The sequence below is a fragment of the Theropithecus gelada genome, chromosome 10 (genome assembly GCF_003255815.1).
Source record: "Theropithecus gelada isolate Dixy chromosome 10, Tgel_1.0, whole genome shotgun sequence".
Classification (NCBI taxonomy): Eukaryota; Metazoa; Chordata; class Mammalia; order Primates; family Cercopithecidae; genus Theropithecus; species Theropithecus gelada.
Window position 1 is genome coordinate 50,440,667 of NC_037678.1, and position 15,250 is coordinate 50,455,916.

General features: G+C 43.7%; 1 protein-coding gene across 1 annotated transcript in view; it reads left to right on the forward strand.

The window, feature by feature from the left end:
- The window catches only part of ZFP64 (ZFP64 zinc finger protein), a 96,808-nt gene that overhangs the window by 53,819 nt on the left and 27,739 nt on the right, over window positions 1-15,250 (forward strand). The window lies entirely within an intron of this gene.

Below are 15,250 nucleotides of genomic sequence, written 5' to 3' on the forward strand. Positions count from 1 at the left end.
CCTTAAATCATGCTTTATCTTATAATAACATTCTAAGTCTTATTTTGTATTTTATTTCATTTACCCGATTCATGTCTGCCCATTCTGTTATTCAGTATCTTTCTTTATCAGCCTCTCCTTGTCTTTGATAGGCGAATTCAAATCATTTGTATTTATTACAGTAATATATACGTGCTATTATTCACTTCCATCTTATTTAGTATTTGCTATTTATTAAAGTTTACAGTTTTCTCCTTTTTCCTTTTTATTTCTTTTCTCTAGAAAGGTATGTATTCATCTCCATTCTGCTGACAGTTACATTCCAGTTTTTTGAGTGTTGGTTTATTTTTGAGATAGGGTCTCTGTCTCCCAGGCTGGAGTGCAGTGCAGTGATCTTGGCTCACTGCAGCCTTGACCTCCCCAGCTCAAGTGATCCTCCCACCTCAGCCCCCCAAGTCGTTGGGACTCCAGGTGTGTGCCTCCATGCCTGGCTAATTTTTGTTTGTTTGGTTGGTTTATTTTGTAAAGATGGGGTTTTTCTGTATTTCCCAGGCTGGTCTCGAACTCCTGGGCTCAAGCAATCTGCCCACCTTTGCCTCCCAGAGTGCTGGGATTACAGGTATGAGCCAGTGCACCTGGCCTACTTTCCAACATCTAACAATGATTGCGATTGTTAAATATATATTTGCCTACTGCTGTATAAAAAGTAAACATTAACCATGCCTCAATCTTCCATTAAGAAATTCTTCCCTGATGAGAGGAAGCTTTTGGACTTCATCTTCTACAGCCCCCATCCTCAAATTCTGAGTTTTGCTGAGATAACTTATAAGCTTATTTCTAGGCTTTTGTTAAGTTTTGCCCTATGGGGCAAACTTACATTCAAATCCCCAGTCAGTTTACCATCTCCATTTAGATTTAACCAAAAATGACTGCATTCATCGTTCACCATTGTTTCTTATATCCTTCAACTTCCGTATGTTGTGCCTTTACTCTGATTCATTTTCATTTGGTTAGAGTACTTCCTGGAGTGTGCTCCTCAGAAGGGCACATAGGTGGGACTTCTTTTGTCCTGGCAGATGAATTATATCCTTGGACATAAGATTCTTTTCTCTTCAGTAATCATTAAACTCTGTTCTGGTGGAGATGAAAAGTTGAATCCCAATCTGATCCATTTCTTAGATGCCCTAGGTCCTGTAGCCCAGCAAAGTTGAGACAAAATGATGGTGTTACCAGGAAAAAAAAACGAGGCGGTGGCTCATCCTAGCCAGTCAGGTTGAGAGAATCAGTTTCTGAAACTTCTTAGATAGAGAGTGGGCCTTGAAAGTGGGAAATATTATTAAAGTTTAAAAATTATCGTTTATTTCATCATACTTCTCAGCAACAAAATTATGGCTATATAAATTGAAATTCACATCTTTTATTTTCTATGATCAGAGGGCTCCAAGCTTTAGACATTTCTTCAATATCAAATTACCATTAGGATCAGGCACAGTAGCTCACGCCTGTAATCCCAGCACTTTGGGAGGCCAAGGTGGATGGATCACCTGAAGTCAGGAGTTTGAGACCAGCCTGGCCAACATGGCAAAACCCCATCTCTGCTAAAAATACAAAAGTTAGCTGGGTGTGGTGGTGCATGCCTGTAGTCCCAGCTACTCAGGAGGCTGAGGCAGGAGAATCACTTGCCCGGGAGGCAGAGGTTGCAGTGAGCTGAGATCGTGCCACTGCACTCCAGACTGAGTTGACAGAATGAGAATCCATCTCAAAAAACAAGATAATTAGGAATTTTGACCAAAGCAACATACATTTATTATATAATTTGAAAAATGGTTATTAAATATAAGCAATGTACTGGTGTTTTTCTATTTTAATGAGGTAGATAGGCCTGGTTTTTAGTCAGCTTACATATTGTTTATGAATATTACTTTTTTAAAAAACTGTTTTTCAGCAGTTGCTAGAATGAGATACAGTTTATTTTCAGTTATGTGTCAAATTCTCTTTTATTTATGTAAACTCTGAGTTTTATTCACATAAATAAGAATATAGAAATACAAATTGTATTATTATAGCACTATTTCTCGATTATTTTAATTTCTTCTGAATTCTATGCCAGAAAATCACATATTGATCAGTTATTAATTGGGTCAATTTTGTTAAAAACAAAGAACTGAAAACAACCTGGGTTTCTTTTCCAATTATGGAATCACTTCCCTTCTCAACACTGACGCTGTGATGTCTCAGATTTCATGGCTCCGGCCACTGGTTCAGTATGGTTTGTTAATAATGGGCCACTTTCTCTGTGTGTTCTTAGGTGATCAGTTTTAGGAAAAGGTATGCCTAGAAGTTAAGGATCTGAGAATTGATGTCCTTAATCATGCCTGTTTTTGTTTGTTTGTTTTTGAGAGAGAGAGAGTCTCCCTCCGTCACCCAGGCTGGAGTGCAGTGGCGTGATTTCGGCTCACTGCAACCTCCACCTCCTGGTTCAAGCAATTCTCCTGCCTCAGTCTCCTGAGTAGTTGGGACTACAGGCACCCACCACCACCTCTGGCTAATTTTTGTATTTTTAGTCGAGGTGGGGTTTCACCATGCTGGCCAGGCTGGTCTGGAACTCCTGACCTCAAAGGATCTACCCACCTCAACCTCCCAAAGTGCTGGGATTACAGGCATGAGCCACCGAGCCCAGTCAATCATGCCTGTATATACTGAAAATCTTGGCAGGGGGCAGTGGTTCATGCCTGTAATTCCAGCACTCTGGGAGGCTGAGGTGGGAGGACTCCTTGAGCCTAGGAGGTCAAGGTTGCAGTGAACTGTGAGCCATCATCATGCCACTGCACTCCAGACTGGGCAACAGAGTGAGACCGTGTCAAAAAAAAAAGAAAAAGAAGAAGAAGAAAGAGAAAGAGAGAGAAGGAAAGAAAGAAAGAAGGAAAGAAGGAAGGGAGGGAGGAAGGAAGGAAGGAAGGAAGGAAGGAAGGAAGGAAGGAAGGAAGGAAGGAAGGAAGGAATCTTTGTGTATTTCCACAATACAAAACCCTCAATTTGAAGACCTTTTGCCGTAGAGCAGAGTCAGCAATGTTTCTTTGGTAAAGGGCCAGATAGTACCTGTTTTCAGCTTTGTGGGTCGTCTCTTCTCTGTTGCAACTATTCAGCTCTGCCGGGTAGCAGGGAAGTAGCCACAGTCAATATTTGGGGCAGTGGGCATGGCTGTGCTCCAATAAAATTCCATTCATAGGCATTGAGATTTCAATTTCATAAAATTTTCACCTCACAAAATTTAATTTTCTTTTGATTTTTGTTAACCAGTTAAAAATGTGAAAACCAGACCAGCCACAGTGGCTCACATTTGTAATCCCAGCACTTTGGGAGGCTGAGGCAGGCAGATCACTTGAGGTCAGGAGTTCGAGACCAGCCTGGGCAACATGGTGAAACCCTGTCTCTACCAAACATACAAAAAATTAGCCAGGTGTGGCGTGCACCTGTGGTCCCAGCTACTTGGGAGGCTGAGGTGGGAGGATCGCTTGAGCCCAGGAGGCAGAGGTTGCAGTGAGATGAGATTGTGCCACTGCATTCCAGCCTGGGTGATGGAGACTCCCATCTCAAAAAAATATAAAAATAAAAATAAAAATGCGAAAACCATTCTTAGCTCACAGATCATACAAAAACAAGTGATCCATAAGTTCAAATTAGATTGAATTTATATTTTATTTTATGACTTCTTTTTATATTGGAATGGAGAATTCTGTTTAAAAACTAGACCACCTGTAGGTTTTTTTTATTGTTGCTATTGTTGTTGGCACATGATTAAACAAATGTTATGAGACCCTTTACTGAAATTGTCCAAGTCACCCTGTATCCTATTGTGGGAATGGCCTATAAACTCCTGAAAAGGCATAAGGCAGTTTGTGAACCTTGATGCCACCCTTCCTAAAGCATCACAAAGAAGCACCTTTGGGCTGAAAAGCTGTCAGTCCCCCAGTGGCTCTGGCTTAAGTCACAATGACACTTGATTAAAACAGGGTGCTTGCCACCAAACTGAGATATCTTAATAACCTCCTGCTTGTATAAATCAGTGACTCTGCTGTAAAACACCTGCGAATTTGAGTTCAGTTTTTCAGTGGCTTACTGTGGAAGGCTTGGCTTCCAGACACAGAACAGACAAGCTTCTCTCCTGACTAGATGAGAAATTTAGCAGAGAGGCAGCCTGGATAAAATCTGACTTTCAGTCAGGAGTGGATCCAGTTTTTATGGGGCCTGAAGTGTATGCAAACTAGGGAGCCTTTTTTTTAAAAAAAAATGTAAAATTATAAATACAGGGACTTAAAAAGGGCCTTGGGGAGCCGAGGGATCCTGAGTTTCAGCATTCTCACAGTAAATCTGCCTTAGCATTTAGTTCTCAGTGGGATGAGTGTGTGATTTCCTGCAACAGGGAAAAGTCCTCCTTTTTTTTTTTTTTTTTTTTTTTTTTGAGACAGGATCTTGCTCTGTTGCCCAGGCTGGAATGCAATGGCATGATCACGGCTCACTGCAACCTCCACCTCCCGGGCTCAGGTGATCCTCCCACCTCAGCCTCCCGAGCAGCTGGGTTCACAGGCATGCACCACCACACCCGGCTAATTTTTGTATTTTTTGTAGAGAAAGGGTCTCACAACGTTGCCCAGGCTGATCTCAAACTCCCACACTCAAGCGATCTACCCACCTCAGCGTCCCAGAGTGCTGGGATTACAGGCATGAGTCACCACACCCAGACAAAAAGTCCTTCTTGAAGAAGGGAGAAACCACTACCCGAGGCACAGTAGACCAAAAAGGGAAATCCCTGAAGTGGGCACATCAGGAAGCCAGGTCGCATGTTCTCGTTAAGAAAGTTGCTGTTCCAGGCCCGGCACGGTGGCTCACGCCTGTAATCCCAGTACTCTGGGAGACTGAGGCTGGCAGATCACCAGGCGGGTCAGGAATTCGAGACCAGCCTAGCCAATATGGCGAAACCCCATCTCTACTGGGGGAAAAAAAAAAAAAAAAAAAAAAAAAACCTACAAAAATTAGCCAGGCCTGGTGGTGTGTGCCTGTAATCCCAGCTACTTGGGAGGCTGAGGCAAGAGAATCACTTGAATCCAGGAGGCGGAGGTTGCAGTGAGCCTAGATTGCACCACTGCACTCCAGCCTGGGTGACAGAGTGAGACTCAGTCTCAAAGAAAAAAAAGGAATGGAAAAAAAAAAAGAGGTCGGAGGTCCTTGTGGAGTGTTAGCTTCTGAAAATTTTGTTCATTTCTGGAGAAGAAATGCCACCGTTATACCATGTATATAAGACGATCGTGTAGTTTATCATCTAAGCTGGGACACTTTTGAAAGCGGTAAAGACGGTGGGAGACCAGGTGGAAATCAGCCCTTGCTGCTGACGGAAGACCAAGCTCAGAAGCTGTAAAATGGTGACTAATGCTGCCCTCCAGTGGTGGAGTGCAGCAACTCAATACAAGGCAGTTTAGAATTTCACCTCCCTCCGGTCAGTTTCCAAGAATAACAAGTCACGTGCCGCAAAGCAGCTCGGTTGGGTTTTTCCCCCTAGCAGTTTAGGTATACATTTATTAATACTGTAAATGTGTCCATCTTTATCAATCTGTTCTCATCCCAGCTAGATGATTTTATTCCTGTCCTCATGTTAGTCGCTATGGTAGGCTAGATAATGGTCTCAAATTCTGCACTTTCTTCAGCTGCAGAATATTTACCCACCTTGTCCATTGACATTATGGTGGGTGGAGCACCACCATAATGGGGCAAAGCCATTTGACTTGCTTTGGCCAATGGAATATCAGTGCACCTGATGGGAACAGGGGCTTTATTATTATTATTATTATTATTATTATTATTATTTATAGAGAGAGTCTTGCTATGTTGCCCCGGCTGGTCTCAAGCTCCTGGACTCAAACAATCCTCCTGCCTTGGCCTCCCAAAGTGCTGTGATTAGAGGCGTGAGCCTCCACATCTAGCCCAGGCACAGGGGCTTTCAATGTGGCTGTAGAATTTGACACAGCCTCTTGCTCTGGAGTGATCTGCCTTAGAACAGACCTTGCATAACTGATGGCCTAAGCAGAAATGAACAGACACATGGAACAGACCTCAACCCAACCCACAGGCCACAGCCAAGCTCCACAGAGCCACAGTGAACTCACAGACCCAGGAAAAAAATAAATAAACATTTATGTGGAAAACCACTGAGATTTTGAGGTTGTTGTATAGCAAAAACTGTCTTAAACAGTAGTAGACTACTAGTGAATATCCTCAACTTATTATTTCCTACTGAGATGCTGAAGACGGTGTTCGATATCTGGATAAGTGAAAATCACGTTTTCACTACAATACTGCTTTGAAGTCACTCTCAACACAAGTCTGGTGAAAAAAGTATTTGTCTCTGTAAAATTTCTTCCCATCCTGTCTTCTTGTCTTGCTTCCTGTATTAATCCATTTTCATACTGCTGTTAAGAATTGTGTGAGACTGAGTAATTTATAAAGGGAAAAGGTTTAATCAACTCAGTTTAGCATGGCTGGGGAGGCCTTAGGAAACTTACAGCCGTGGCAGAAGGCGAAGGGGAAGCAAGGCACCTTCTTCACAAGGAGGCAGGAAACAGAAGTGCCAAGTGGAAGGGGAAGAGCCCCTCAGAAAACCATCAGCTCTTATGAGAACTCACTATCATGAGAACAGTATTGGGGAAACCGCCCCCATGATCCAATCACCTTTACCTGGTCTCTCCCTTGACACGTGGGGATTATGGGGATCATAATTCAAGATGAGATTTGGGTGGGGACACAAAGCCTAACTATATCACTTCCTTTAAAAAAAAAAAAAAAAAAACTTCCCCTTAAAAAAATAATTTCTAACCATATCACTTCCTTTAAAAAAAAATTCTGGGCCGGGCGCAGTGGATCACGCCTGTAATCCCAGCACTTTGGGAGGCCGAGGCCGGCGGATCACAAGGTCAGGAGATTGAGACCAGCCTGGCCAATGTGGAGAAACCCCATCTGTACTAAAAATACAAAAATTAGCTGGGTGTGGTGGTGCATGCCTGTAATCCCAGCTACTCAGGAGGCTGAGGCAGGAGAATCACTTGAACCTGGGAAGTGGAGGCTGCAGTGAGCCGAGATTGGGCTATTTCACTCCAGCCTGGTGACAGAGCAACACTCCGTCTTAAAAAAAAAAAAGAAAGAAAAAAGAAAAAAAAATTCTGACAAACCTAACCATACCACTTCCTTTAAAAAAAAAAAAGAAAGAAAGAAAAAGAAAAACTTCTTTCCACTGACAGAAAACCTGCCCATAGGAGTCCCCACCCAATTTGCCCACCACCCGCTTGCCTCCATAGGATGTCTTTCATTAAAGGCACCGTGTTCCTTATTGGCTCTAAGACTCAGCACCTCACAGAAGATGCAGAAAAGGAATAAGGTGTTGGAGATGCCTAAGCTTTTATGAGACTTTACATAAAATCCTAAAGAGGATTCTATTCATTTTGGGCCAAATCCAAGTTACCATGTGTCTCCAGAAGGAGCGTCAGACTTCAGACTGATTTGAAAGATTGATATGTTGAAGCTCAATGAGAATTTACATTTTTCTCAGTATTAAAATTTCTTGCACCCAACTAGCAGTCATCTTTATAGAGCATCTTTCAACCTAATCTGGTGTAGACAGCACAGAGGCACCCAAATTACCTTTAAGCAGCCAGGTGCTGTCATTCAAAGACCTTTTAAGCCTGAGTTGTAGTTTTAAACAGGCCCATGGAGAACCAGACTGATTGACAGTAGAGGGTAATGGTTAAGTGAAGGGCTCCGAAGTCAGAAAGAACTGGGTTCAAATTCCAGCTCCACATCTTCCCAGATTATCTGACCCAGATGAGTGAAATAACTTCCCCCAATTTGTTTCTTCTCTATAATGGGGATGGTAAAAGTACCTACCTTATAATGTTGTAGGGAAGAATTAAATAAAACAATACATGTTGTGGACCGGGCGCGCTGGTTCACACCTGAAATCCCAGCACTTTGGGAGGCCGAGGCAGGCGCATCACCCGAGGTCAGGTGTTTGAGATCAGCCTGGCCAACGTGGTAAAATGCCGTCTCGACTAAAAGTACAAAAAGTAGACAGGTGTCGTGGCGGGTGTCTGTAATTCCAGCTACTGGGGAGGCTAACACAGGAGAATCACTTGAACGCAAGGGGCGGAGTTTGCAGTGAGCCGAGATGGCGCCACTGCACTCCAGCCTGGGTGACACAGTGAGACTGTCTCAAAAAAAAAAAAACATGTTAAGTTGTTAGTTGTTAAGTACCTGGCACACAGTAGGCAGTCAATTAATGTAGCCATGTTCAGTGGCAGCTCTAATCATTTGTTTTCCCAGTATATCTTGTGTTAAGCCATCGGTGGCTTATAGTTGTCATCATTAGGGCTGCTCAGGTCCACCCTCTCCCTGTGCAGAGGCATCAGTCATTATGTTCATCTCAGTGGAAGATAGTGACCCACCCTGCATTGTACAGGCTGGCAGGCACCAGCTGCTCCTCCCACGTCCTAGTAGCTGGACAACAAGCACGTAATGTAGGCTTGGCCAGGCAGCTGCTGCCTCCCAAGACCAAGGAAGCACACAAAACTGTGGGAAGAGATTAATATTTGTTCGCAGTAGCAGCATTTCAGCAGAGCTTTAACTAGTGTATGGTGGCTGCTGCAGGGTTTCTGGGCAGTGGGGTGCAGCTTAGGGGCTCCCAGTGCATCAGTTCCAGTATGCCGCCAGGAGCATCATAGGCAGTCTTGGAAGAGTGCCTTGGTCATAGTTATGGCTGTTAGGCCCGCCTCACTTTCTGCCCATCACCTGAGCCTGGCTCTCCTCTCCTCCCATTGATGATCTCAGCTCCTTCATATGCTGCTATAAATTTCCACCCTGGTTTAATTGGTCAGTGTCAGTTTCTGGTGTATGTAATCAACAAACTGTAGTTAATACATTCCCAGAGAGAGAAGCTCTGGTTGCATCTGTTGTCACCAACAGTGAGGACTCCAGTTGGGCAGAATTTGTGACCATACCAACGTAGAATTCATTGCTGTGAGCTCAGCCCTTGCCCTTGTCAAGGACACCAGATTAGATGGTTTCACGTGAACAGTGCAAACAAAACTTGGTGCTTTTATGCTGAAAGATGCCCCAGCACACCACGAATGCTTTCCTTCCCTCTGAGAGCTGGATGTGCTTCAGGACTGGCCTTTGATTTCATCATAGTGGTAGGACTTTGTAAAGTAAAAATTTTTAGGCTGGGCGTGGTGGCTCATACCTGTAATCCCAGCACTTTGGGAGGAAAAGGCAGGAGGAATGCCTAAGCGCAGAAGTTCGAGACCAGCCTGTGCAAAAAAAAAAAAAAAAAAAGAAAGAAAGAAAGAAAGAAAGAAAATTAGCCAGACATGGTGGTGCAAGCCTGTAGTCCCAGCTATTTGGGAGGCTGAGGCAGGAGCAATTGAGCCTGGGAGGTCAAGGCTGCAGGGAGCAGTGATTGCACCACTGTACTCCAGCCTGGGTGACAGAGCAAGACCCTGTTTCAAAAAAATAATAATAAAGTAAAAAATGTTTGCTTTTTTACAATATTTTTGTAAAAAGTGTCAAACATACAGCAAAGCTGAATTTTTTAGTGAACACTCAATACCACAAAATTGTATCATTCACATGTTACTATTTTGCTTTACCATATGTCTGTCTATTACAGTAAATTTTTCATTGAAAAGTAATACATGCACAGGGTAAAAGAAATTCAGAGATTTCAATGTGATATGCGGTGAAAAATTATTCTCCTTTTTGCACTGAATTTCCAACTCCGCTCCCCAAAAGCAATCACTTGTAGTGGCTTCTTTTGTGCATTTTCAGAAAACTTCTGTCCAGACACAAGCTTATTTTTCTGTTTCAGTTTTTTTTTCTTCATCCTTTTTAATGGGCTCTTACTCTACATAGTGGCCAATAGTCTGACTTTTTTTTTTTTTTTTTTTACATTTAACAATGTATCTTTTAATCAGAATTCATTTAAGAAAAGTTTACCATCCCAGCACTTTGGGAGGTCGAGGCGGGCGGATCACGAGGTCAGGAGATTGAGACCATCCTGGCTAACACAGTGAAATCCCGTCTCTACTAAAAATACAAAAAATTAGCTGGGCGTGGTGGCGGGCACCTGTAGTCCCAGCTACTTGGGAGGCTGAGGCAGGAGAATGGAGTGAACCCGGGAGGCAGAACTTGCAGTGAGCCGAGATCACGCCACTGCACTCCAGGCTGGGCGACAGAGCGAGACTCCGCCTCGAAAAAAAAAAAAGAAAAGAAAAGAAAAAAGTTTACTAAGCACCACTGTGTACAAGCTACTTCTCTGTAACAGACATGCCACCCTCTAGGGGCTGGAGATTCAGAAATCACTCATGTCAACTCAGGCGAAACCCATTCATTCTTAAAGTGACTTTGAAACCAGGGCTCCAATGCCTATGAGGCCCAGGTACTAACAAAACAGTATGAAGGTATCTGCAATCAAATAATATATGTTAGGCTGGGCGTGGTGGCGCAAGCCTGTAATCCCAGCACTTTGGGAGGCCGAGGCAGGTGGATCACGAGGTCAGGAGATCGAGACCATCCTGGCTAACACGGTGAAACTCCGTCTCCACTAAAAATACAAAAAATTAGCCACGCGTGGTGGCAGGCGCCTGTAGTCCCAGCTACTCGGGAGGCTGAGGCAGGAGAATGGCATGAACCTGGGAGGTGGAGCTTGCAGTGAGCCGAGATCGCGCCACTGCACTCCAGTCTGGGAGACACAGCGAGACTCCGTCTCAAAAAAAAAAAAAAAAAATGTTATATTTACACTATACTGGAGTCTACTAAGTGTGTAATAGTATTATGTCTTAAAAAATAGTGTACATGCCTTAATTTTAAAATATTTATTGCTAAATAATGCTAGTGACCATCTGAGCCTTCAGTGGGTCATAATCCTTTTGCTGGTGGAGGGTCTTGCCTGGAGGTCAATGGCTGCTGACCGATCAGAGTGGTGGCTGCTGAATGTTGGGGTGGCTGTGCCAATTTCTTAAAATAAGACAACAATGAAGTTTTTCTGCATCAATTAACACTTCCTGTCACAAAAGATTTATCTGTAACATGCAATGCTGTTTGATAGCATTTTAACCACAGTAGAACTTCTTTCAAAATTGGAGTCAGCCTGCTGGGCGCAGTAGCTCACGCCTGTAATCCAGCACTTTCGGAGGCTGAGGTGGATCCCCTGAGGTCAGGAGTTCGAGACCAGCCTGGCCAACATGGTGAAACCCTGTCTCTACTAAAATTACAAAAATTAGTCGGGCGTGGTGGCACATGCCTGTAATCCTAGCTACTTGGGAGGCTGAGGCAGGAGAATCGTCTGAACCTGGGAGGCGGAGGTTGCAGTGAGCCAAGATCGCACCACCACTGTGCTCCAGCCTGGGCGATAGAGTGAGACTCTGCCTAAAAAAAAAACAGAAAATATATATAGATTGGAGTATGTGTTTAGATCTATATATCTATGTGGGCCTTGCTTTTTTTTCTTTAATGCAATATATCTTAGAGATCTAAGCATGCTTATATTCATAAATCTGGCCTGGTATTTCATGATGTGGCTAAACCTCAGTGTAATGTAGCCACTTGCCTATTGTTGGACATTGAGGATGTTTCTTCTTTTTTTTTTTTTTTTTGCTACAACAATGACTTGCAACAAACATTCTTGGACATTCTCCCTTGTGCGCCTGTGCAAATGTTTCTCTAGAGGAGAGTAGATGGAAAGCAGAATTGATAGATTGGCAGGACATATTTAAAAACGTATTGCCAAATTGCCCTCGAAAGTGGCTATAAACATTCATGCTCTCACTAGTAATGCATTAGAAAACCAATTTCCCTGTACTCTTGCTAACAGATGTTCTGAGTGTTTTTAATTTTTATTGATCTGATAGGTGAAAAGAACAGTGGGAATGAGCTTTACTAGCCATTCCCTTATAATTAGTAAGATTGAACACCCCTTCCATGTTTGTTGCCCCGAATCTGCATTTAACAAGATCCCCGGGTGACTCCTCTGTCCATTAAAGTTTGAGAAGCACTGAAATCAGAATGTGACTTTTAACAAGGTCCCCAGGTGATCTGTATACATGTTACATTTTGAAACACACTGGCATCAGAATCTGCATTTTAACAAGATCCCCAGGTGACTTCTCTGCACAGTGAGTTTGAAAAATACAGCATAGGCATGGAATAGCTGGCTTACACTCAGCATGTGTGTGTGTTTAATCTTTTCTATCGGAACAGGCAAAAACTAGCGTTTCCATGTATTTGAACTAACATTTCTTTAATCATAAGTGACCTTGAACATTTTTTTTTCAAATTTTTACATATCATGTTTTTCTTATCTGGGAGCTACCTAGCCCCTGAATCTCCTTAACTTGCTTCAAACATACCAAAGTTGGTCTCTTAAAAGAATCTTTGCTGTTGCTCCTCCCTCCCCTGGGAACGCTCTCTCCCTGGTTCCTTCCATGGCTGGCTATTACATTCGTGTTTTAGCTCAAAGGTCACTTATAGCGAAAATCAGGTACCCACCGCTACCACCCAGTCACTCCCGATCACACTACCACAATATTTTGATCATAGCACCTATCGTTCTCTAAAGTGACCTTGTACATTCTCTGGTTACTTCTCTGAATCCCTTCTGGATCTTGTCTGTCTTTATCACTCTATCTCCAGCACCTAGAACAGAGCCAGGCAATAAAGTGGGCTCAAAGAATTGTTATCGAATGAACTAATGGTGGCTCATGCCTGTAATCGCAGCATTTTGGGAGGCCGAGGCAGGTGGATCACCTGAATTCAGGAGTTCGAGACCAGCCTGGTCAACATAGTAAAACCCTGTCTCTCCTAAAAATGAAAGAAAAAAAAAAATTGCCAGGTATGGTGGCAAGCGCCTTGTAATCTCAGCTACTTGGGAGGCTGGGGCAGAAGAATCGATTGTATCCAGGAAACAGAGTATGCAGTGAGCCGAGATCACACCACTGCACCCTAGCCCGGACACCAGAGTGAGACTTGGTCTCAAAAAAAAAAAAAAGAATTCCTGACAAGTGTGATGATCAATAAATAAGATTTGTTCCTGTCTAGTTTTTTTTGTTGTTGTTGTTTTTGAGACAGAGTCTTGCTCTGTTTCCCAGGCTGGAGTACAGGGGCACGTTCTCGGCTCACTGCAAGCTCCACTCCCCGGATTCACTCCATTCTCCTGCCTCAGCCTCCCAAGTAGCTGGTACTACAGGCGCCGCCACCACGCCCGGCTAATTTTTTGTATTTTTAGTAGAGACGGGGTTTCACTGTGTTAGCCAGGATGGTCTGGATCTCCTGACTTCGTGATCCGCCCATCTCAGCCTCCCAAAGTGCTGGGATTACAGGCACGAGCCACCATGCCCGGCCTCCTGTCTAGTTTTACACCCCTTTGGGGAATCATTTGTGCCTGGATAAACATTTATTTGTTCATTCTGGTAGTCACAGTAGAGAATGGTAGTATTAATGATACAAGTTTAATGAGGATGCTTAGGAAGGAGAACCCAGCCAGGCATGGTGGCTCACACTTGTAATCCCAGTACTTTGGGAGGCCGAGGTGGGAGGATCACTTGAGCCCAGGAGTTCAAGACCAGCCTGGGCAACATGGTGAAACACATTCTCTACAAAAAAAAAAAAAATTAGCCTGGGTGTGGTGGCATGTGCCTGTAGTCCCAGCCACTTGGGAGGCTAAGGTAGGAGGATCACTTGAGACCTGGAAGTTGAGGCTGCAGTGAGCCAAGATCACGCCACTGTACTCCAGCCTGGGGAACAGAGAAAGACCCTGTCCCAACAACAACAACAAAAACAACAACAACAACAACAAAAGGTAGGAGAACACAACCAGGGTGCCCACATCCCCAGAGGCCCAGGACAATCAGAAACAACACTGTATTGATACTTTGTTATATCTCTTTCTCTTTAAAAAGAAAAGTAAGCTTTCCTCATTTAATATGTGGATTGAAACTGTGAAAGCATGGGAATTCTGCAACTCAGAAGAGTGGAATAAGGTCACACATGCTTGTTTGCTTCAAATCTATTTCCATGTAAAACAGTAACTGTGCCTAGTTAAATGGAATAACCAATTACAGATGAGTGCTACTTTCATAGATAACTATAACTCTTACCCCATTATCATACCAACTGTTAATACTTAGAGTAGTATTTACGTACTAGATGTTGTTCTGTACCCGTTTACATATATAAATTCACTAATCCTCAAGCCACCTTTGGCATTGCCATTTTATTAATGAGAAAAATGGGACACAGAACAGCTTTTTCGAGATCACACAGGTGGGATGTGAACAGAGCCAGAGCGAGGAGCAGGGATTTTTTTTGTTGTTGTTGTTAGATGGAGTCTTGCTCTGTTGCCCAGGCTGGAGTGCAGTGGCTCGATTTTGGCTCACTGCAACCTCTGCCTCTTGGGTTCAAGCGATTCTCATGCCTCAGCCTCCTGAGTAGCTGAATTACAAGTGCTCGCCACCATGCCCAGCTAATTTCTTGTATTTTTAGTAGAGATGGGGTTTCACCAGGTTGTCCAGGCTGGTCTCAAACTTCTGACCTCAAGTGATGCACCCTCCTCGGCCTCCCAAAGTGCTGGGATTACAGGTGTGAGCCACCGCGCCCAGCCAGAGCCAGGATTCTAACGCAGGCTGGCTCCAGACTGTGCCCTTAGTTACTACATTATCCTGCCTCTGGAATCTTTATGTTTGTAAAGAGAGGTAGAGTGGCCAGGAGAATCTGTTGTATAATTCAGAAGTATGCTGTTTATCTCTTGGCAAAATACTTAAGCATTGTGAGAATTACAGATATTCTCCATTTTTCTTCTACAAAGCGATAATGTTTGAAAATGTATTAACTTTCTGTGTGAACAAAGGGGATTACCTAACAACTATTAAAAAAAAAAAAAAAAAAAACTCTGCAGGCTGGGCAAGGTGGCTCATGCCTGTAATCCCAGCACTTTGGGAGGCCGAGGCAGGCGGATCACCTGAGGCTGGGAGTTCAAGACCAGCCTGACCAACATGGGGAAACTCATCTCTACTAAAAATACAAAATTAGCCTGGCATGGTGGCACATTCCCGTAATCCCAGCTACTCAGGAGGCTGAGGCAGGAGAATCGCTTGAACCCAGGAGGCGGAGGTTGCGATGAGCCAAGATCGCGCCACTGCACTCCAGCCTGGGCGACAGAGCGAGACTCCGTCTCAAA